This window comes from Syngnathus floridae, chromosome 2 (genome assembly GCF_059516105.1).
Source record: "Syngnathus floridae isolate MCC-2025c chromosome 2, RoL_Sflo_1.0, whole genome shotgun sequence".
Lineage (NCBI taxonomy): Eukaryota > Metazoa > Chordata > Actinopteri > Syngnathiformes > Syngnathidae > Syngnathus > Syngnathus floridae.
The window spans coordinates 21,559,673-21,585,320 of NC_142414.1; positions in this window are offsets into that span (position 1 = coordinate 21,559,673).

Sequence of the window (25,648 nt, forward strand, 5' to 3'; positions counted from 1 at the left end):
CGCCACACCTCATAAAATATGATGGGGAATGAAAGGGCCAAGCAAGAAAATGAGTTACTCTCTGCAAGAAGTCTATACGCTGACTTATGTCAACTATTGATTGAGTTTACTTTTTCACTAAGCAAGCTAAATCATACACTAAACTGTCTGTCTGTGTTACTGAGGATTGTGTTCTCACTGCAACTAAATCCTAATTTACAAAAATTTCAAAGCACTTCTGGCAATGCGGGTGGAACCATTTCAAACACTAAATGCTAATGTTTTAGTTTTAAATCAATACAGAATTTAATGGGAAATCATATTTTTAAATTACAGTATGCTCTAGGTGACTTTGTCACATGGCACAAAAAAAAAAATCAGTTAGCTCAGTTTTGCTTGTTGGCTTGTGGCCATTTTTCTTTTGTATCACTTTTCAGTAGGGATCAGATCTGGAAGATAGGATAGACTGGCTTTGCTGTCCTACATCCACGTCTCATTTGGCTATTGTCCTGCTGGAAAAAAACATACTTAGACTTAGGGAATACTGTCAAAACTGAAGGAAGCCAGATGTCTTCCAGGACAACTTGACATGTACATATATGGCTGGAGTTGTGCATTCTTCACAAAGACGCTTTGCTGAAGGACTCCTGGAACATCTGTACAGCATATAAATTCAGGTAAAGATCTAACGTATATGTATACGGTACATAGTTTAAAAGGCATAACTATCAAATAGTTCAGTGTACTGCATTGCCCTTATTATGTTTGTCATCTTGTTTTGAAAAAAACTATATTTCCTACCAAATCCCTCCATAAATGAAGGGAGGTCTCTTGTTTTCTTTTCTCAGCTAGTGACACTCCTTTCCGAGCAGATTGCAACGGTTCATTCTCCAGGATGGGAATCAGATGGGAAGGGATACATGTCAAACAACTATAATCTGTCTCTATTTGCATCTTCAGCTTCCATCCTGCTCACTGTGTGTTTACCTTGGCAGGGGCTGTTTTGGATCAGATTTGTGTTGGCTTGGCCTCTGCCCCTTCCTCAACTCTGCCCACTCAGGTTGTTTTCCAGCTTGTCAGCCACAGAGAAAAAAAAACAGAAAGGGATAAATGGAAGCAGGAGCCTAGAAACGCCTCAAGATCCAACTAGCATGAAGTACCATGATAGCAGTACTGAAATGATACCCCTGCAAAAGTATGAAACAGCAGCAGTGAAATGAAAAATGGGAAAAAAAATAAGCTAAAAGTAGACTTGTATCTATTCATTCAATTGATGATATCTTTGATTCAACATTAAAACAGCTGTGTACACTAGTGCAACCACATTAACTCAGTTACTTACTTTTTTCCCATCTCTAAAATATTCTTTTTTCCAATTTGAATTGTACAGGTTATGTTACATTAATGGTAGAAAGTGTATTAAAATAATAGATCTCTCATTTTTTCAATATCTAAAAAAATAGTGATATTTGAAGAGGCTGTGTGTAGGCTTTTTATATCCACTATATAGATAGAGAGAGAGATCGTATATATATATATATATATATATATATATATATATATATATATATATATATATATATATATATATATATATATATACAGAGAGAGAGAGAGAGAGAGAGAGCATACATACACAGACACAGACACACAGACAAATATCACGTTGCTCACTTTCCCCCAAAACTAAACTTTTTTGCGGCAGTGAAACAGCAATGCTGTCAAATGCTTGTCAAGTGTAAGTAAGTACACATTTGCATTTGTTTGTATCTGCATGCATGCTGTTACAGCAGGTTTAACATTCAACACATGCCTGCCATCTTCATCACAGAAGCTCTCAGCCACATCCCGTTTCCATACAAGGCTGAAAATTGACTCGACTCCAGCCGAGTTCCTTTGAGAGTACACTCCGCAGGAGGTATATTTCAACACTCCACATGAATGATAGCACCACTTTGTACACCACTGAGGGAAATATTTTTCTCACCCTTTATGATGGGCTCTCCAGAGTTGCTGGCTTGGTCACAACAGGACAACCTTTCTTTAAAGCAAACACTCTGATCCTACCTCGACAGTGTTTTGAGTGACTCATTAGGCTATCAAGGATTTCTCATCATCTTTGCACTAGTATTTCCCACAAGAAACAGTACCGGTATATACTATTTTACTCTTGTGTGAAAATATTTATTTGATGCCTGCTTATACAAAAAGGCATTGCTTAAACAGAAAATGTTTTGACTGTTATTTTTAAACTTGCTGAACTTATGTCTGTTGGTATGATATGCATGTCAAGGTGTAAAGAAAAAAAGCTAAAAAGTTCTGGGAGACTGTAGCCAGTCATTTGTTAAATGCTCGCATTATTACACTGACAATAAGTAGTATACAGTTAAACTGTATATTCTCAATTGAACTATTAAATGGATGCCAGAAAAATCCGAATACAGTTTATTCTGCAAGATACAGAATAAAATATATTCCCAGAATGGTTATCACTCTTGCAGTGTATTTATTGGCTGGCCCCTCACAGGAGGGTGACTTTGCTTGGCCCGTGTGACTTTGTGGGACTCGATGGTCTTAACTGGATTTAGATGTGTGCCACAGAGTGCCATAGTTAAGAAAGCCAAGCGAGAGAGAGAGAGAGAGAGAGAGAGAGAGAGAGACAGAGAGACAGCGAGAGCGAGAGTGAGAGTGAGAGCGAGAGAGAGAGGTCAGAGCGATACAACGGCCTCGCTCAAGTCACCTATCTTCACCTATCTAATCCAACACGCTATTGAATTGAACACAATTACCTGATTAAAAAAACAGGACCAAAGATACTTAAGGGGACACAGGATGATAGAACTGCAAGAATTAAAAGCAGATAAAAGTGTTTGTACAATGTTGGCTCAACAATCGTTCCTTAATACAGCAAGAATATAAAAGAGAAATCATCAGAAGCATCATTGTTATCTGATTTTGGAGGTAATTTGGCAAGTGATAATGGAAAACAGCAATCATCTGTGTTGTTTTCAAATGTTGTGGATACACTACGTCCGTCTTCTATTACTATTCCACTTTCATGCACTTTAATTTCCTCACCTCGCTGGCCGTGCTATAGTAACAGTTAAAAGGGGCAATGGTTGAAAAAGACTACACGAATACAGACATCTTCCGAGACATTGTAAACGATGACATACAGCAGCAAAACTGACACAAAATGCCTCCTTTCTATCTCAATCGACACGCTATACCGTAAGACCACATCTATCACAATATCTGACGGTTGTGCGATCTCCTGTATACTACCATAGCTGTCATCCTAATATGATGGATTTTAATGAAATGTCTCCCACATCGGGAAGATAGGAAAGCTGTCAAACATCTTAAATCGATGATGTCAACGCGAATTAGTGGTCACATTCACCCCGCCCCCTTTGGCATAAAAACAAATTCAAGTTCATGTTGATGAATCTTGACATGACCATAACACATACACTTAAGTCACTCAACGTTGCCTCTAAAACTTTTAACTTCCTCAGAGAAGGGCAGCTGAGGTACAGTTGGTGTTGGGGAGAGTCACCTCACCCCAGGGCCAATCTTGGGGTTAGTGTGAGGACCCCTGCTACTGACAGGGTGTCAATACAAAGCAATTTACAAGACCTCGATGAAGAATCGACCCCCCAGCTAACAGGCAATTTCTCTGCTCTGCTGGCCACTGCAACCTGCTGACGACCAAATCAGAGCACAGAAGTAAACAGAGACTGAGAGATTAGAGGACAGAAGAGAAGACTTTAGGCTCTGGACTGCATGTTGTGTAACAACAGCACATGCCTCCAAATGCTTTGAAAGAAAACGGACCGATGCAAATGCCGTTGCATTACGCATGAGACCCACAGACGCACTAGCTGGAGACCAACAGAGAATCATTCATCATTCTTTTGATACTGCTGATGTAAAAAGGACAAAATAAGTTGGGAATTCAACAATAAAACATTCAAGATGATGAGGAATCAACAAAAGCTAAATTAATACTGCCACTTATCAGGAAAAAGATGCTAAATGGAAAAAAAGGCAACGAAAAAACTGATTGGCTATGACCTAGACAAGAGAAAGAATATCTGACAAGATTAGAAAAAACTACTAAATGCCAACCACCTTGACAAAGGAAAAATAAGAATCCAAAATACACCCTAACACCTCTGAAAATGCTTAAATAAATAAATAAATAAATAAATAAATAAATAAATAAATAAATCCTTATTGTACTTGCTAATTTTCAAAATGAAAGCCTCGCTTTACATGGTTATTTTCAATGCTCTAAGTGCAAAAGGTTTTACCAATATAATTAAATATAATTAAGTGTCCATTCTAAATAATTTCATATCAAATTCATTTACATTCTGCAGCGGTCAATGTGATGGTAACACAATCTCTCTGCTACATAATGTCATTCCCAGTAAGCCCTTTTTAAATCCATATTTTAAGCAGGACTCCAGAAATTTTCTTTTTCAAAAATAAATTCTTACTCATTTTTGCTAGCTTTGCGGGCTCGATTGGGGAAACTTGTCACGTGACCGGGACGAGCGTCTTGACCTGAATTAATTGATCGTCAATAAAAAAAAATTAAAAAAAAAATTCGGTGCGGCTTGGCGGCCCAGTACCAAGTGATCCACGGACCGGTACTGGTCCGCGGACCGCAGGTTGGGTACCACTGGTGTAGATAACCTATACTTGAAAGATGCTGGTTTGATTCCTGCCTCGGACAGATATAAGTCCATTATTATTACAATTTAAAAGTTTGAACACAAAAGTTAACGTGTCATTAATACAAAATAATGCCACGCCTACTTTTTTATCACAGCATTGTTGGATTGTGTATTTCCTAAGGCTGCAAAACCGAACCTAACTATGGAAAACTTGCCAAAAATAAAGGTTTAGTTGCAGAAACTGACAAGTGTCATACACATTATTCTGCTGTTACGGTCATCTCTATTATTGAAGCCAATCAATCACGTGCACCTACATCACGTCATCACAAATTCACATCAATCGTCATATACGTCTTTAAAGGTATCTGCGCCTGTTATTTCTCATTTATTAGCCTCCCCAAGCTATGTGCACGTATTGCCTTAGATGGTAACATTGCCATTGCCAACATTGATGCGTGTTTTAAACTGCGAAGTGTGATTTTCTATGATACAATTGGGCACCATGGCGGGAGCCTCACTTATAATTAATTTCCATTTTCCCCTAGAATCTGATTGCAGGAAAAGAGGGATACGATGCAGGCTGCCCTCTTCCAAAAATCCAAATGAGCTTAATCGACCGCACTGCACAATCTCATTTAAGCCTCTCCTTGCTCATGAATTAAACTATTGCAGAAACCTGCTACAGTCCAACTGCCGCCTACTAAATCACAGCAAATCGCTCTAATCCCTGTACGTAAGAGGGGTCTTGCAAATGCTCCCCCCAGCCTGATCCTAAATCAACGCATGGCTTAACATTGTGTTTAGTGCCGCGTGATCATTGCAAATAAAAGGAGTTTCAACTTCCATCTTCCAGATTGCATTGCTTTTACCTTTGGGGGGTACACAGTGTTTCACTCTAATGTTCACATCACTCCATTCACCTGCTTCCCTTCTGACGCCCCCAGCTAGCTTTGTCTCAAACAAAGCCTTCTTGGCTCATTATTCAATTTTCTGCTCTGCTCTTCACTGAAGGAAATATTGAACATCCCCGACAAATGTGGATCCAAATGGTTTGGTGTTGAAAAGTTTTTAAAAGTAAAGTGAAAGTTGGTTTAAAGGGTCAAGGAATTTACTGAATGCGTTTTTATGAGTGCTTGTGCTGACTTTTCATAAGAGGCTGATGATGAATCCCCACTTCCTTCCAACAAACAAAACGAAAGGCCAAATTCAATTGCAGTATATGTGGTAAATTATACCGAAGTTGGGTGCATAGTTAAGATCAGTCTAATTCACTTGCTAGTTGATCTTCTCGTTGCATTATTTCTCCATGATATGGACATAATTTCCACCCAGCCAGTGCGTGTGTGTGCGTGCGTGTGTGTGTTTGCGTGCATGTGTTTGTGTGCATGTGCATGCATGAGCGTGTGTGTGCGTGGTTAATTACAATACAGTTTCATTTCCCCCACTCCCTTCATCTCGCATTCGTCCCACCCTTTTTTACATTTGTCCCCATCTCTTCATCACCTTCATTTCCAAGTTGCCCTTTCTTGTACTACATTCCTCCTTTGCCCTTCCCTTCTTTACATTCCTAACTACATCCCAGGTCCACTGAAGCTCGGTTCCCCAAGCTCCTTGTTAGGACGGGCTCAGGTGGCTGCAAATAAGTTGAGATGAATGAGGTGTTATTGCAACATGTGCCCTACGTGGCATCATCAAGGACCAGAGCCTGAGGCGAACCTCCCATCGGTTTTTCAGGTCAGACCAAGACCACAACAGTGCCATCCCATTGCTTGGCTTTGAGTCATTTAGTTTTTATTTGACTTTTTAAAAGACAGTTTTTATCCAAATTTTAATTGCCTGTGACCTGACATGGGAAGAGCAACTAGCCTCAAAATATTCACCCTTTTTAGATAATATTAGAGTCACGTCAGAACCACAACAAAGGCAGAATACCGATGCTATTTTGCAGTATCAATCATAACACCACTGCTGGAGTGGCTTCATTCTGTTTTAGTTATGGGCCTTAGCAATAGTTAAATCACTGCTTTTAAGGTTGGAGGAGTCCAGCATCTAACAATAAAGCTGTGTTATTATAGAATAACCTTGATTTTCCATTATGATACTGGAGTAGAGTCAGCACAGTGCAGTGCAGTGCAAAAGAGGGCAAAACTTTACTGTTTAGTGTAAATTAGGGTTAAGGAACAAATAAAACTGACAGATGACCCAAAAAAAAAACAGTTCGAGCTTCAAAAGTTGATCCCATAATTCTTCTACTGTTTGCTTGAATAATTACTGTACTTTTACCCATCTAGATATTTTAAATAAGTGCCCTGATACAAACAAAATCAATGTTCCATTTTCCACTGCAGTGCTTTTGAAAGCATGGTTGAATTGTATTGTTAATTAGCACGAGCAAAAAAGAAAGAAGAAAGAACAGAACAGAAAAAAAGTTCGATACTTGTGCTAAGAATATAGCAGAAACAATGCTGCCATCCTCACTTGGAAAATAATGACGTTTAACCTCCCAAGAAACCACCAGCTCTAAACAGCTATCGATTGGCTAATTGCGTTCACTTTTGATTCTATTGTTGCCTAGAGTCGTATTTAACCCCTGTGACATGGTGTATTAATAGGAAAATCAAAGATGACTGTCGGCTGGAGTCAAAGCCAGACTAATTGGAGAGAAATAAGAACATATACTTTATGTTGATTTCCTGTAAACAGTACAACTGTAAAGTATTCTTTATTTCTCGGTTGTTAACTTATCTAAAAAATGCAGAATCGTTTTTGCAAAACCACAGTGCCAGTGAACAAAGCGAAATCATTTTTGTTTCTCCTACAAGCTATCGAAGCAATGTCGATGTAAATATGATTTAACCAAGGGCAGGCTCCAACACCTAGTAAAGCAAATTTATGGAGATTAATGTTGTCTTGAATTCACCTTTTTGACTTTCATATAATTACACCTTTAAATGACTTGTTAAGGTTATAGTATACAGATTAAACTGTTTTTCTTGTTTTCTTTTTAGATGGGCAACCTTCAACTCTCCTGATCAAATAATTTGAGCAGCGTTAGCTCACAGAGATGCTGAAGCAGGGGGAAAGGTGTCTCCCTGAACACATTAAGATGAATGCCATTACAACAACTCATTTAAAGGCTAAGACCTAATCAATAATCACTCTTTAGTACGAGGCTTTATTCACCTGCAGGTAATTCTAGTCTTTGTATAACATTATGTTTGATTGGCAAATCCTAACTTTACTCTTAGGTCGCATTTAAAATCATTAAGAGAGGAATGCGGGGGCGGAATATATAAATACATAATTTGGAAATTGCCATCTTCTCACTGAGAATAAATTCAAAACACATAAGCCTGTGGAGACTCATTTTGAACCACAAATTGGGCGTGATGTATTAATAATTATTTTTTGGAGCATAATTTTTATGTCGCACTCACAAAGGTAGCTTGCTGAACTCTAAAATGCTCACAGTGTGTCGACTTTGATGTCTTAATGTTTGCTTTTTGGACCCCCATTTTTCAGTTTAGTTCAGGTTTAGTTTCCAAGCATAAAAATAAACCGAAACATTGACTTTGATAAACACAACTGGCGATAGACTAGTTTTTATGATTCACATGATGATTATTCTTTATTTATGGCAAAACGTAAAATGAAATGTCACTCAAGTAGTTTTGTTTGTAATTTGAGCACAATTTTCTGAAAAACTATATTTCAAATGTTGGACATAACTGCAATCTAACGCAGGGCACCAACATTTTGTGCTTGGAGCACTGTAGCCCCTAACCTTAAAGATTTAGGAGGGCTGGAAGAATATTTAGAGGCACATATGATCAATTTAATTGCAAAGTAAATATTTTCACCGTTTGACTGATAAGTGCTGCAATGTTTTCAATTGACATATTGTTGACTAATATACATAGGGAGGCTGAGAAAATAATTCATAAATGTATTTTAGAATATCAGATAAAGTGCTGGAGGGTCTAAACTGGGGCTAAAAAGATTTCTGACGTACATAGCCCCCCCTCAGCCCCAATGTAGCGCCACCCCTGGTCCCGACTTTGCCCCTCCCTGACCAAGGACGTCAAACACCCAGTTATCTTCTGTCTTATCAGATTGACTAACATTAGTATCCTTCTCTCTGAGGTGTGTTAATAGTTCTCAGAATAAAAGGCTATCTTGTCTACTACTGGACAAAGTTGAATGTTTTTGGTGTGTGTCTACATATTGCAATGTCATCTGCTCAAAACAATCCAGGTGCATATTTACCCACACAAACACCAAAAAATCTCAACTTTAACATGCTTCATTCTTAGTTTAACATTACATTACAATTTAGATCAGATTGGACTGCAACTTGGAGCTCATTGATCCCGAACAACGTAGAGGCCACCCAGAGGCTACTGTACCAATATGGGACTTTTCTCTCCCCACACTGCAGTTGAAATCAGTGTCCCTCGGTGTTGATACCTCTAGCATGAACCTCAGAGTGACCCATCTCTGCAAGCAGCTGAGGTTATCGCTCATACCCCCACCGAGAGACACTGTGTGCATGCGTTGGTAGGTTCAAGTATGCTCTGATCCTGCAGGCTTGAGATGGATCCAGAGCCTTATACCAGGGCTGGTGCAGATGTTAGCTGGCTATCAAAAGTATGTGGATGTTATCACTGTGAATACACAGTGAGACCAAATCATCAGAGCCACTATAAGCACATCAAATGACTGAGGTCTGGCCAGGTAGTAAGTGAAAACAACACCATGGAACAGCAGTCAATCAAATGACAATCACCTCTTGATGTGATCCTTATTACCCATAATAATCATATACACAACGGGCTTTTGTAATGAAAGTGAAGAGTAATATTTTGTCTCCACCTAATAAATGATAGAACAGTTTTGGTCCTCAATCACACCTATGATGAACATTTTACAGTAAAATAAAAATGAGTTAGGAGACACTTTGTGAAAAGCAGAGGTGCGACCAAAATCTATTGCAAAATATTAATTATGTTATAAAGTAGCCAGTTCACTTCCTGTGAAAGGTCCTTTTTTTTTTTATCTTTGAACATCAAACAGTTTTTATTTCTGTCATAAAACCAAGTGTGAGACTCAAGAAGAGAGCTACAGCAGGTTGCTCTGATGTCTCAAAAATGTAAAACTGTTTTAATGATCAACATAAGATCGTTTATGTGTTGGACATCATTCAAAATCATTACATAACTTATGTGTTGGACATCATTCAAAATCATTAACTTTCTTACATCTATTAATTCACTCCTGAAAATGTGACGGAAGAGTAATTCACGTTTGTCAGGCGAAGTGTCAAAAAGTAAGTAAGGCAACTTTAGGGGTGAGTTTAGCCCAATAAGCAGGTTTTCCGCAAGTAGGACTCATCCTGAAAACAGTGGATACTGTTCCAGGCAGGACGGTTGGTCTACAACTAGTTTTAGTATATACACAGTATATGGCGTATATTAGCGTTGTGTAATAAGCAAACTATGATTTGCAAATAACTCCTTGACCTTCTTTCTTCTGTACAAATGCACAGCAATACCAAAATAAATACATTTCAAATGAGACCTGAAAAGCTCACGTATGATATTAGTGACAAAGACAAAAACGAGCATTTTTGCTTGAAAGTTCTAGTAAATTTAGTAAACGTAACATGAAGTTTCAGTTTTCATTTTTAAGTTACGAAAATGTTTTCTCAATTGTAGTTTTAGTTATTTTGTGAGTTTTCAATGACTATAATAACCTTTATGCACACGCCAGTAAATCCCATTCATTCAAGCATGTGACTGTGCACACGCTGCTTCTGTATTTGTGAACATACAAATGCAGCATGTGCAAAGTGTAATGGAATGCTAATGAATGCAAAGCCCTTGATGTTGTGGCCAGCAGACGGCCAGAGGAGGAGCGCCACAGGGCTGACAGGTACATGCACACACACCTTCTCAACATACCTTGTAAAGTGCATTCCGTCTTTTATATTCTGTGCCTTTTTTTATCTATTTCTTTACACATTTCCATTCATGTTATGCTCTTTTAGAAGTTTAAATGTCTTCCCTCCCTTTCCCTTGTTGAATCTCACCATTTCCCACTCTTTCATCACCATGCCTTTTTGCTTTATTTTTCCTTTTTTTCCATTCTTGAATTTATAAACCATCAACACCATGTATGGTTCTAAGAAGCGAACAGCGTGAACTCAACGGATTTGACGGGAGGGGGATAAAAGGGGCAACCTCAAGGCAATAGCTGCAATGAATAAGATTAGTTTTGTTTTTGCCTGAAAACAACTTCTTCAATCAATGCACATGTTTTTCAAACAAGGTAGCAACACATTTACTTTGCAATCTTGACAATGCATGGCATGATTCATCTCAAGACTGATCAATACAGAGTGACTCAACTAAATAGCTGATACAGTGTAATGACTGTATAGCATTGCACCAAACCAGAGACAAGGCAAGAAGGAGGGATCTAGATACACAATCTAAAAACCAAAGTAACAATAGGAAATCTCATGCAGAATCATTCTAATTATAAAAAAAAAAGATTTTCAAGCAAGGGCACATACGGACCCTTCTGAGTTTCTGCTCCTTAACTTTACATGCGTGTGTACGTGGCATTTTCATGGTCGTACTTTATGATCCCATCTGAATGATAGACTATAGCATATCTCGGCGCCCTATAAGCAGAAGGAATGTGCTCTTCACCATGCTACAGAGTTGAATGCACATTTAACAAAAGATATCAACATCACTCCAAGCAAATACGCCACTAGCATCGACTCTTAAATTTTCATCAGATTTGATACAAATCCATTACAAGCTTTTTGACTTTTATCACCACATTTTGCATTACCTTTGTAGTCCTATTTTAAAAATGATAAAATGAAGTACGTCATTGCATGGAACACTAGCCATGAAACAGTGGTGACAGGTGAGTCAAATGTGCCGCTGAAAAGTGATTATCAACCGATAAATAAACAAATCAAATTAAAGCACACTACACAAGTAAGCCTGGTCATTAAACATTAACATCATGGGGGAATATAATTTGCATCTCTCATATACCCCATAGAACGTGCCAGATTATGATATCAACCATACAGATGGGAAGAGTTGCCAAAAGAAAAGCATTATTTGTTATTTGGTAGGCAGGAACCGTCTTCATTAAATGTCCAGGATATGGTATTAAAAAAATAATAATAATGAATAATTAAATAGAGGTAGTAGTGATTTAGGGCAGCACGGTGATGCACTGGTTAGCATGTCGCCTCACAGTTCAGAGGTGGTGGTTTTGATTCTAGCGCCAGCCTTTCTGTGAGAGTACTTCGATTTCCTCCCACATTCCAAAAACATTCACTCAACTGGGATCACATTCACACTAACAGTAGGAACATTTTACAGTCTTTGGTGAACCCAACATGAATGTTTTCTATCCCGAACTGGTTGCCAATCAATTGTAAATGAATGAGATATAGATTATAATACATTTTTCTATGTTTAGGGAGCCTGAGCTAACTTGAGTAAGATGTAGATTTTCTGTATGACAGTAAATGTAACCTCTCTTGGTCAAATAAGGCCAAAATCTACAATAATGTTGCTGTAGCAGCAAGTCAGATATGCACAGAGCATGCATATAAATATAATTGATATGGTATACGTATTACCCTTATAGCTTTCTGCTGCATTGCAATTTTCATATTTCCCCATGTGAGCAGAGGTTTCCTCATACACTTAAGCTACATTATGACATTTCCATTTAAGCGGCAGTCTCGTTACCACAGCGGTTAAGTATCTAATGCGTTGCGTAATTGCATAAAATAGCATAAGAGTAGCAATGAGGTGTCTCGGTGGTTAATTCCCTTTTATCGACTGTTATAGGGGCATAGCTCCTTCTCCATCTTCGCCTAACCAGTCAACTTGAAGACCTGAGATGATGATGATTATGACTATTGATGAATATTATTATTCTTATGATTAATTTCATTAGTTGGGGAAACATTAAATAAACAATCCAAAAAGCCATTATTTGTTGGTTGTATTTCGTCCTGCAAAAGCACAAACGACAGTTCTACCTGTGTCCATGAAAGAAAATACTAAAAGAAAGAAAACTCCACCCACGAGCACAATTAGACTGCACTTTATGCTGGAGTGGCACTGGACACAAAACAGGGTCTTTTTGTGTAATTTTAAAGCTTTCACTTAGTATTAAATCAATCAGCAGTGCGCATTTCTTTCCATCTATGCTGCCTCCTAATATGAGGTTGAGTCACAAGGCGCTCTGCAGGTATATAATGTAATGTCAGAGCTCGTCTGTGTAGGCAAAGTAACGTGTGCCGTTGTGACGAAGCTTACTGCCGAGCACCATTGCAAATGCACACCAAAAAGACATTAGAATGACCCAGGAATGTTTGCACATAAAGTAAACCCTCCAAATGTATACAAAATCTGTTGCCAGGTGTTTAATCAAACTTTATTATCAAATGTGGTGTTCATGCATCCAAGCAATAAAATGCACCATGCTATTTTTTTTTAAATTAGGGACAACTGGATCAGTGTTCCACGAGATGTAACAGGTGGCGCTGTAATTCCAAAATGGTTTGTACAATTAGTACTGAGAATTGCGTCATATGTCTCAGAATTCTCATTGTGCTGTTACTATTATCTAATCTAATGTCATTATTTTCTAGTTTTTATTTTTCATTTTCTTGCTCTTCTTTGCCTTTTTTTTTACTAATTGCCCCTTCCTTGGTTATTGATAAATAAAGTTTTACTTGACCCACCGGACATTGTCATCCATTATCTTAACAGAATCCTATTTGGCTGGTGTTAATTAAACAGCGGTGGCTGACTAAAGAGCCGAAACGGCATTCACCGTAATTTGACTAAGGCACATTCACTTAAGCGCTGGTAACTTTTAATCATTCACAGGACAATAGAGTCAACCTCAGCCGGTTAATTATCATTTAGTTCACAAAATTAGCTCTTTCTTAGGGTTACAAATGAAAGAAAACAGCTAATTAAATCTAACCAAACAAAACTGACTTCAATTCACTTGCAAGCCACTAAGATACGCACCAAGTTGTGGAGAAAATGGATGACTGCATGAATGGTAACAAAAATTCACATGATTCTCTGAAATAAAAGACATTAAAAATCAGATTGATATCAAATTAAAATAAACTGGATATCAATTATCAGGAGTAGGTCACTATCAGGCATGTTATTTATTATTACGGCGGACTGGCAACTGATTGTTTTCCTTTATAAAATATTCACTTAATATTTTCTAACAAATTTTTTGTTTTGTTTATAAAATGATTTTGTTTCATTGATCCAGGCTATCAGTTTAAAAAAACAAATTGTGATATTGTCCTCATTTTGGTTAAGTTTGGTATACCTGCAACGGAAAACAATTCTTCCAAGTCCACAGGGGTCTGAGACTTTGATATTTCACTGCGCATTTTGGAGAATGACTGAATGCCACTCAACTGCTAAACATTCTGATCTAGCTTTAAAAGGTTATCAGATATTGATTACCATGGGAGCCGACATTTCCTGGGTGAACCAGTACCTACATGTGATGTGACTATATCCGTCAGTGGTGTATTTATGATGTAAATTCCATATTTATTGTGTGAGGACTCCTCATAGAGGGACAGGTAGTATAGTTGAGCCTCACTTTTTGTGCCTTGGGCGTTAGCATTGCAGTTAAAAGGGCAAACTGCTTTTTTTAAGATTTGATATTTTGAAGAATTTTGCTGTTGCTAGGTAACACAGACACGAGTGGATCTCACTGAGTTAGTAAGTAAAGAATATCTGATGTCAATTATGTGAATTATGAATTCAAAAAGTAAATAAAAAAGCTTACTATATACCTTAAGAGAGATGCTTTAGTTATTCTGTAACTTTTGTTTAATTTCTATTGTGTCTATGAAAACAAAACTCTCAAAGGTCTCAAGTAAATGACCTTGACATAAGCTCCTCACTACTTGAGATAGAGAGGAATTCAATAGAGAACACTTCAGAACCATCAGTCATTAAACATTTGACTTTGCCATTCAGGGGAATCAAGGATGTAATCAAAATATAGTTCAGCAACACCATAGTCAAGCTTGTCAAATTGTCATCATTTCCAAAGTGACACAGGACACAAGAGCCATCTCAGAATGTAGAGTGCTTCACATCATCTCAAATTTGCCAACACTACTGCCCTTTGTCTGTTTCTTGAAAGGAGCATTTGGAGATGAGTCAATGCAGTGGCCAGAATTTAAAAACTGTAAAATAAGCACAATTATGATTGTTTGACTGAACATTCAAAACTTTTCCAATGTTACAGAGAAAAAATATGAAGAATTACCATTTCTACACTGGTCATCAGTCACACTTGCATAATGGGCAATTTAGAGTCTTTGATGAACATACAATGTGTCATGTTTTCAGATTAAAAAGAAAGCTAGAGAACCCAAACAAAAGCCTCTAAAGAACTAAGATGAGAAATTCACCTGAGGTAAGATTTGAACTGAGAAATTCTCAGATGTGAGGCAGACAAACGTGAAACCACCGTGCTGCCTTAAAAATCCTTGTGGCAGAATCTGTTGCAAGTACAGTCAAAGTCTGAAGTCACACTGCAACCACTGCCAAATCATAGCATAATACATTTATGGCAAAAGGATAATGTTCATTTGAAAAATACAGTGCTTTGCTTTTCACATAATTTAGTAAATTCTTGATTCTTAAATTCTTACAATGGGCGGCTCGGTGATGCACTGGTTAGCACGTCCGTCTCTCAGTTAGCAGGGTGCGGATTCGATTCCACCTCCGGCCCTCCCTGTGTGGAGTTTGCATGTTCTCCCCTTGTCCGCGTGGATTTTCTCCGGGCACTCCAAACATGCTTGGTAGGCCGATTGAGCGCTCCAAATTGCCCCTAGGTGTGAGTGCGAGTGCGAATGGTTGTTGGTCTTTGTGTGCCCTGTGATCGGCTGGCAACCAGTTCAGGGTGTCCCCTGCCTACTGCCCAATGACAGATGGGATAGGCTCCAGCACGCCCGCGACCCCCATGAGGACAAAGCGGTACAGAAAATGGATGGACGGATAGATGGATTCTTACAATGAAGTTCGCGCTCCATTGAATGATACAAAATTGTTAATGAATTAATTTTGTCCATGCCGCTTATCAGTTGGAGCTTACGCGACACGGGAAATGTGGTGGTAAAGTTTACAAACTGCAACGGTTTTGACATCTGACAATGAGCTCTGTCAGTTTTAATACCAATCGTACGTGTTTGCTCTTGCTTAAATGGTCATTAGGTTTGATTTGGAAGCGAGAAGCCCTTGGCTGCACCTGACCTCATGCATGAGATTGACTGTGCAAGGGAAGCCAGGATGATTGTGTCTTCCTTTTAGCCAGCTCTAATGAGAAGCTTTTAAGAAGGATGAGACACTGATTAGTGAAGGGCTGAGGTTGAGCAGTGAGATGAAGATGGGCATACAGATGATGGGGAGGGAAGGAATTGAGAGGAGGAACAAATACGTTTAAGCGGAAAGAGGCAGAGAAACATGAAGGCTTTAAAGATGATGTGTGGGTTGAAGTGGAGATGTGAGGTGAAATCAAATCAGAATGAAGAGCAGATATGAGGAGGAGGAGATGGAGGAAGGATTTAGAGTGGTCTGGATGGACAAAAAATCCAAAGCAAAGATTGATGAACCATGTATGTGATAATTAAGTTTAAACAAATATCCAGGTGGTCACTAATTTAATTTATAAAAGACTTTTAGCGGTTTATTGTGTGAAGGAAAACAGGATTACAGGAAGTGGATTGAAATCATTTAGGTAGGCTACACAACTTTGGAATTACACAGTTTATGTTTACAATTGCACAATCCAGCCATAAATCCCTGTTTAAAAGATGGTACAATGGCTTGTGGACTCGATCTTACCATTAATCCATGGAATGCACAAGTATTTTCCATTTGTGGTACTTCAGCTTGACGTGTGGATAGTGTTTACTTTGGCGTTTGTTTATTTCAGAGCTCCTTCATATATATTTTTTTTGTTCCTGGATAGAGTTTTTTTTTAGAGTTTGTTTCAAACTATAATTTGCCAAGGCTTTGTGTTAACATGCAGAAAAAACTTGGTGGTGTGCCTTTCGAGTTAGTTATTTGAGTTGTCCAGGTAACAACAGGAAAAAAAAATTCTGGCAGCAGATCAACCGAAGTGCCTGGACTCATTTTGCTTTCTTGATTCTGACATTTTTTAGACCACCTGTTGCTTGGCAGAGCAAGTAAGTTAAGGTACGTAAGTGCTAACATAACATCAGTAAACAAATGGGAACAAAAGCCTTATATCACAATGGAAACAAAAATATTAAAAACAAATTCAGCTTTATCTGACTCCACAGCTGCTATGGCATTTTTTGTTTTGCATTAGTAGTTTTTGTGTACTCCTGCTAACTATCAACAATCATAACATAGTGAAAACATGGTCCTTAGCAAATGTTATTAATGCTACAGAAACGGGTTTTCTCAAGTACTGTGCTGTGTTTAATTACTTCACTGCCAGGCGTACTGAGCATCTTATCTGACAGTGGTGACTATTTGATTTATTCATTCATGTAAACGTCACAAATGATGGGCTCCAAATTAGAGGAAGGTAGTTTTTGACAACACACAGTGAATAACAAGGTAACAAGGCAAGTATAGAATACTAATTTCATGAAGTTGAACGGCAGTAGAAAAGATGAAGTTAACTAAATATGTAAGTAAATCAATGATAAAGATCGTCCTTATTAATTAGAAAATTGAAGTCGAGTGCAGAAAAATTCCCATGTTTCAATATGGTAGTAATTTGCATATCTTGCCAGCCAACCACATGCAAATTTGCATCCAGAACACGCACAGCAGCATATTATTATCATCTCTAAGGCAACAGACTCAATGGACAATGCAAGTTCTACCTTGACCTTCTGGAGTGCTTCCCTCTTCTTCTCTGCCTACCTGGTTGTGTCAAGCTGTCACTCATAAACCAATCATAAGCTAACATCTCCCTTCTCGAGTCGTCGCTCACCTTTGACCCAGCCCTTGAACCCGGGTCCAGTCCAATAATGCTCCATGTCACACTGAGGCACTCACCCGTGGCACGCAGACAGAGCCGCCAATCATCCAGGATAATCTGAAATGGGCTGGCCCGTCCTTGCGGAGGCACGGACAGGATGAGGGGTGATGGAGTGTAACTTACGGGGTATTGTCATGTTGTCGCAAACACACACAGACACTTTTATAGTGAGAGCATATTAGAGTGTGAAAATACTTGTAAAACTTTTTTCAAGCAGATAGCAATGGGTAGTTATCACCAATAGTCGTTTAACTCTGAAGAGTTTATCTCAGGGGTGTCACAGTGTTTACAAAGTGGCTTACTCAGTATTTTTTATTTGCACTCCGCAGTTGAAGTGTTTCTTGTGATCAGTTTGCCCTTGAGAAACAGCAAGCACTGTGATGATGAGATTATTTTGTTTTTTTTTATATGATGTGCAACAGTGGAGCCATTGGCTTGCTCCATTAACCTTTAACATGCTGCCGCGTGCATCATTCAGTCATGCCACCGGAGGCTACTTGGAAGAAATAAGTAAGAGGCGATACAATAGAAAATAGGGTACACTCTTAGTATTTGCAAATCACCGGTGGAAAACTCACATTACATCTAAGCTGTTTCAATCTTTCAGAATAGCTGCTCCTCCATGCAATGAAATGTAAGTGGAAGTTGAATGGGACCTGATCATTTTCTATTGTGACTTCAAACATGTGGAACAAAATTTGCACGTTTGTTTTTTTATCTAACACTTACAAGATTGGCTCATGGGGAATGTAGTCTGATTAAAGGTGCTATTTGTAAGATTCATTAATCATTTCACAATGTAAAAAGAGGCTTGATCAGTAAGCTCATCCCTGGAACCAGGTCATGGTTGTTAAATGTTAAAGGTCACTTACAATCTTTTTGAAATAATATCCCTTTTGTCTCTGAACTAATACTGGAAGGTTTGTTAAGGATTAGTGTAACCTTTTATGAATGTAACAAATATGTTTTCTCTCCACTCGCATAACCAGACAATAACACTCATTTTCTGACAGTAAGTAGACTTTCTAGCGATTTTCATACACAAGATAACAAATGTGCATTACATAAAAGTACCACATTTAAAAGCAGTAAAAATAAAAGAACTAAAGACATTTTAAAATGAATTGCAGAAATCAAATAAGGTTTACTAAGACTTTTAAAAGAACACAGTGCCACAAAAGGGTTTTCAAAAAAGCTTCAAGAGTTCTCAATCACAGGCATGGGGGAAAAAAAGCATAGTTATTAACCTGGATTTCTGACTGCAGCATAACAGCAAAATGTTGCTTCACCATCTGTGCTTTGAACTCAGAGCTCCACTAATTGACCCAGGTCTGCAGACCTCAGGGCCATACTGGGCTTAAATGACATTAGCCTTTCTTTTATGTATCCAGGACCTAAACTATTCAGTGTATAGTCCAGTAGCAACTATTTTTGCCATACTGAAACTGGCTACCTAGTAACTGTCCTGCTAGTTCAATTAGAAGATGGACACGCAATGTATTTTTTCTTTGCCACACTAGCAGGATGAATTACAAGTTGCAAAAAGTATAAGAGTCGTTGCTAATAACAAGTATCCCATCCTCTTTGTTTTGAATGCTGCATTAGCAAAAATGAAAATTAAATTATTCATCCCGCAGAAATAATAAACAACCATTGCGATCCTAATGGGAATGTCTTCCATCTATATTTCATAAGCGAGCAAAAGATTTAAAACAAACTGCTTCATTATAAAAACACACGCACAATAATTGGTATGATTGCCTCCCCAAACACCCGCAGTCAAAATCTTCAAACAGAAGTCCATGAAGTATCTTATCCTAACAAATATATTCCAGCTACACAAATGATGCTGTTGTCTTCCTCCCTTTCTGTCTGCTGAAGTGATGCTATGCATATTCGTAAAGGCTAATTTTCTGGCATTCCCTTCCAAGTCACCCTTGTGTGATGTCTGTTCACTGCAGGGAGCAACCTGTCTGCATGCCAAGAGCAAGCACATACACAACAGAAAAGGGTGACAGCAAGCAGCACAGTGGAGCGAGATTCCAACTGTGTTTCAAATGAATCAGAGATGGTGATCAGGGATGAGAAACTCAAATTTCAATTATTTTGTTAAAGCTAAAGAGACCCGCACTATGGATAAAATGCCATTTATTCTATCTAGGACTTATTTGAATCATTTCGTCATGTCCTCACTAAGGTTCTGACTCCGAACCCGATCCATCCAAATTGCACCATTGATACCGGACAGACATGCAATGATGGGAAATTACACTTCAAATTTGCTTCATGAACCAGTTGTATTTTTTTACGGCACTTTCTGTTCAATATTTGGCTGAAAGTACACCGACTTGTCATTTGTTAAACCCCATTCAATCCCAATCAGACAAAAAATACAATAACTGGTTCATAAAGCAAATTTGAAGCAAACACAGTTTGACTGATTTGAAAGAGTTTCTGTATGCAACCGAATATTTGAGAGCAAAGTATCTTCACATTTCAACACATTACAAAAAACAAAAGCACAATCTGAAGTGGACAAGGAGAGTGTGCCAAATTCATTTTCATCCCCTCCAACAAGAAAAAAAAGGTTGCATTGACCACGCTTTTGGCTTTGCGAGGATTATATCAATGAAATGAGAACTAATTATACTTTGTGTAGATAGATTAGTATCCATCCATATATTCATCCATCCATCCATCCCTTTATCAAGTTATGCCCCCACACCCTCATTTCTTTGGCCAAATTTTTTACTTTTTACTTCTATCTGCATCATCATCTCTCCCTCCATCCAGCAACTTTCACACGCCAACTTTTCCACCCACTTTCATTTATTTCAATTTGTCATGCTTTCCTCTCATCCTTGCTTTCGAGCGGCCTGAAAAGGAGCACGCCAATCAGAGCATGCCGATGAAATTTTGGTGTCTCCGGCCTTGCAGTAATGAAACATTTAGATGCAGGCTCAGCGATGACTTTGCATTAATGTCTTGTGTTGGTAGAGAAGACGGAAAGAGTGCAGAAGAGAGGGGACACTTCACCTTAATAACCCTTGCAAATCCAGGTCACATACCAGGACGCCCAGATAATCGGTTTCCTCAATGAGTTGCTATCATGGCTTCAAAAATGTTCAACAGTATGCACATTGGCATTTGTGTGCATGTGTGTGTCTAGATCATGTGGGCACCAAGAATTCTGATGTCATGTTCTGTATCCAGTATATGAAATGAATGACGACTGACATGTTTCATCTGAAACCAAGAGTGTCAAGGAAAGTTCTTTAGTATTGTTCCATATTTGATGTCATACTAGACATCCAAAATATAATATGGCTAAGACATTATGTGAAAATGATGATTGACTGGCTGAATTAGCCTCCTTGCGTCACTCAGCTTCCATTTTAATGCATTCGCAAGAGAGAGAAAATGGAATCATCATTGCGGAATAAAGCAGGCCTTGAGAACTGGAGGCAAAAAGCTTTTGCCCAATACATGCTTTCTCTTTATTACCTCCACCAAGGTTATATTTTCATTAGCGTAGGTTTGTCAGTTTGTATGCTTTGATTTGTGTGCAACTTTTCTCCCAAGGCAGGCATCACAAACCTTTTTTAAAAAGTGGGAGCCATTTCTACGGTAATCGCGATCAATGTGAAGGGCTACCAGTTTGATACACATATGAAACAGCAAATGAATAATTTTGATATTATTATAGGTTTTTAAACATTCTAATTTCCCCATAATGCCGATTAAGGTCTTCCAAACATTCCAAAATCGTTTTGTTTTTTGCTTTATATAATTCTGATGAGCTACTTTTGTTTTCTTTGGTTTGCTTTTGAACGTCATTGGTGGTTTGTGCTTGTAAATGCTTTTAGGTGCTGTCATTGCTTGTGCGAAGCATATTGAGTTGCCTTGGGTATGAAATGTGCTATTGCTATAAAAAAAAAAACAGCTTTGCCTTGCCTATTGCTAAACCTATTTCTCCCATTATAGTGTGCAGTTCACGAGCCAGCTATGCTTTCACCCCAGATACGTACTATGAACATCTTGATGCTCTTATTTCAATTCTTAAAGAAAGGGGTGACAGAGGAGATATTGTGGTCAAGCCTGCCGTCCATGCACTGATCTAGAAGAGTCCCAGAAATCTATTTGCTAATAAGTTAGGTCATGAGCCACCTGATGACTAAGGTGTCTGCATTTCTGGAAAGCACCAATATAACATGGTGGAATACATTCCCATTTTAAGCAGTTATACTTAAACACAGATTTATGTGTAAGCAGAAGAAAGTTGCTACATAAAGTAACATCTATTTTTAGCAGGGGCGTAGTTTCAATCAGTCAACAGACAAATTTGGCAGGATTGTTAAAAGTACTCATCTCTGTGCTGTTTCAATCAGAGGCAAGAATCTGGCAGAATATCACGATTGATTTTCATGATCGTTATATTATTGAATGTAATTTACCTATATGATATTTCAGTTTATTGGTAGCCTCCTATGTAGTATTTCACGAAAGAGAAGTGGCCAAATTTGGTTGTCTGCCCGATGCCGCAGAGAGTCCCAACTTTGGTGCTTTTGCACCTTCTAGGGGTGTGAGATAACATTTCAAGGAGTGTGAAATTGTTCAATTTAATATAAACATATATTGTTTTCTCATCTCTCATTTGAATTTTCCTATTTGTCTTTGCACACTTCTAAGCTGGGAGCAGGTTTTTGGCACTAGTCTCAAGGCATCCCACAGCCGCATGGAGACAATTTAAGTTAGCACCACTTTTTCACAGCTCAGATGTTGCACATTTTAGGAGGGCTATTGGCATTTACATAGGCCATTTGTTAGCTTTGTTGTCTTTTGAGATGCCTTTGCCTAACTCCTGCTGTCTTTTGTCTGTAAATTTGCAACAATGAGCCCGCTGACTGTCATACAAGTGCACTTACCAGGAATCTGTCCTCAACACTTGTCACTTCACATCAATCGCTTCATGTATGCTGGTGCCGCTTGGAGGCTGTGCGCTATTATTCATCCCCAGTCAGTAAGTGAGTATGACATGGCGAGATAAAGGCTTATACCCTTATGCAGGTCCGTGCGCAGATGGAGGCACTTGCTTAGCCCGATTACACAAGAATCTAATATAGTCATGGGTTTAAAAATTAAAAAAAACTAAAAAATTATATCTGTCCAGACCCAAAGTCAGCTGGGATATGCTCCCTCACACCTTCGACATTATAAGGATGAGCAGTAGTGGAAATTTCATCAGCAATAAACCTATGGTACAGGAGTCCCAACTGACATATGTAATTGAAGGATTGGTTCTTAGAGACTGAACCAAGTAAATCATTTTGTGCGTCATGTCGATTAAGTTGAAAGACAAACACTGGAGAGATTTCGTTGAAATTGCTCATCAGCTTTTTCATGAACATTTTTGGGGTTTGCAAAATATATATATATATTTTGTGGACCGCCCCTGAGATAGCAAACCCCCAAGGAATAAAAGTCTAAAAGCAACAGGATGATCTTAATACTCATTTTTCATTAGTATTATTATTGTTTCTGGCTACCAATGTCCAGATATTTAAAGAGTAATGGCAGTTGTGCAAGTAATGGTAGTTAGGGTTTACCTCATTACTGTTTGATTGCAAAAGTTTTCTTATTTGAAATGACCTTGCTTTCTATCTTCTTTTGTTATTGCCTCCATTCAGCCTACCACCTAGAGAATTCAAAGCTAATAGTAATGTTATCATAGTGGCATAGTATTGCTTTCATCATTTCGAATTCAGTACGATATAAGAACATTATACACAGGCACAAAATACTGATTCGTCATAAAAGACAGAGGAAGAAAGACAAAACTTTTTTGTGGCAAGACTCCATTTAGAGTGAAAGCAATGGCCCAAGATGCGCCTGTGTTATGCCTGAAAATGGGCTTTTTCTAAGTAAATGCTGTTTTAACTCATCCCAGTTTTGCCATCTTTTGTCACATGCTAGCTATAAGCCAGAGCTCAAATGTCTACATAACTTTTCAACATAAGCCATAATATTGTGCAGGCAAGATCTTATTAATTCCCCATCCCCAAATCAATGCCATACCGTTATATCACTATGAAATTCTTGGACATTGTATTTATTCTTCTTGTAGTATCTCATCATCACTTTCTCTCTCGCTCCATCTATAACTTCCTCATCTTTTCCTGGTCTGTCCTTAGGGAATGCGATGAAGATGAATGACAACAGGGTCATTTTACCACCAGCGGAAAATGTCCCACTGATAATAGAAACAGTCAGTGTGTGTGTGTGTGTGTGTGTGTGTGTGTGTGTGCGTGCGTGCGTGCGTGCGTGCATGCGTGCGTGCGTGCGTGCGTGTGTGTGTGTGTGTGTGCGTGCGTGCATGCGTGCGCGTGCGAAATATGCACATTACACAAGAAAAACTAATGCACGTACATATTTTCAACATCCCCAAGATTATAATATATGTGGAATGTATACAGCCGTCAAGGAATTATTAGAATGTAGGGCAACATCTCCACAAATAGTGGCACAGCCTTCAACCTTGTGCTGGCACTTTGAATTAAAATCACTAGTTGCGACATCAGAAAGGAATAGTTCACTGCTGGAATTTCCCAAGACCTTTAGACTAAAATGTTATTTAATCTTATATAATTTGGTGGAAATTACTGATACATACCATATTTTCCTGACTATAAGCCGCTACTTATTGCATTAACTCTGAATCCTGCGGTTTATAGTCCATATTTTAAGGATTTGGGGGAATAACATGGTATTTGGCTTTGTCAAGCTAACAAAAAAAAGTCAATTTTCTTGTATGCTTGATCATGGTTTGTTGTACATTAGTATGTCTAATTAGCATGACTATAACACTACATAACTGCGTTCCACAAAGAATTGCAAAGTGGCACAAATAGAAGCAAGGATATATCCGAACTGACTTTGGGTGGAGAGGCAGGGTGCTCACCAGTCAATCACATGGCAGGTGAGATCAAAAAGGAAAGGCCACGATAAAAATGCCACTTGAAAAAAATCCCCTTAAAAGTGCAGGCGCATTCTCAGGAGAGTTGTCTCTTCAAAAGCAATACGGACAGTAAACACAAAATGATGAAGGAGGTTGGTTATTGCTATCAAAGTGTATTTGGGGATGATAATCTTGTGTGGAGCAATAGCACCTGCAGTTGAACTTTATGGCATGGTTATTAGATCCTCTCCACACGAGAGCGACTTGGAAGTCTGGAGGTTCTTGCTGTCTACTTTCACACATTCATAAATTGCTTTCTCCAATTCTCAAACCATTTTTTAAGCTTGAGCCCAGTCTTGAAAGGGACATACAGTTGTATCAGATAGAAAAAAATGCTTATTTGGCTGATTAGATTTTTTCACTGCAATGTTATCACTGAAGTCAGTGGGAGGTTCTAAGTTAAAGACAACAGAACCTCTAAAGCCAAATGCCGAATGAAAGGTTAAATAGACAAGACAGACTTGCATCTTCCCCAATTCCCTTAAAAGCATTATTTTTGCTTGCTTTGTTTAGTGCTCCTGAATACTCTAACTATTACGGTAAGCTAGTATGCATATTAGTCAGCTATATTGTCATATTTTCTATGGTATGTAAGTGTAAAGTTTAGTTTCTGTTAACTATGTCAAACTCAGCCTCTCTTTTGTAATGAGCAAGTTGGAAAACTTGCTGGGAAACTTGTCAAATCTATGTAAGTTTTCCTCATTAAAGTGGTGACTTCTCCAAAACTGCACACACTGTGCCCAACACTGGCAACATTTACTAACTACACAGCACCCCAATTAATATATTTATAGCACTTTATGTGTCATCCATTCAACTGCCTCTTCCTGACTCTGACCTGGTGGCT